Genomic DNA, 505 nt, shown 5'->3' with positions numbered 1-505 from the left:
ACAAACAGCGTTGTCGGGGAGATAACGCGTCACAGAGAAACACACGGGGATAAGTTAGGCTGATAGGGTCTATGTCCCCCCGGGGTACTGCCGGAACGTACCCTGATACTATATTATATGCCGGACCGTACCTCGCCTACTCCACTAACGAGTCTAGGGAGTCGCCTACGCCTACTCCCTAACCCTAACCCGAACCCTAACCCTAATCCTAACCCTAACCATATCAAATAGTGACCAGGGTACGTTCCGGCAGTACCCTGGGGGACATAGACCCTATGAGCATAAGTTAGCAACACCGGACCAAATGTCAAATCACTGCGGCGGGGGCTTGGGGGCGTAAGCCCTGTAGTAGAGGCTTTACGAGCCTGTTCATACACGCACACATTCTCACACATGCACCCACTGTCTCTCTCTCACACACACACTCGCTCTCTCCCTCACACACACACGCACGCACACACACTCTCTCTCTCTCTCTCTCTCTCTCTCTCTCTCTCTCTCTCTC

The sequence above is a fragment of the Priapulus caudatus genome, unplaced genomic scaffold (genome assembly GCF_000485595.1).
Source record: "Priapulus caudatus unplaced genomic scaffold, Priapulus_caudatus-5.0.1 Scaffold979, whole genome shotgun sequence".
NCBI lineage: Eukaryota > Metazoa > Priapulida > Priapulimorpha > Priapulimorphida > Priapulidae > Priapulus > Priapulus caudatus.
The sequence above is the reverse complement of the archived record's forward strand: the minus strand, read 5'-3'. Positions refer to the sequence as shown.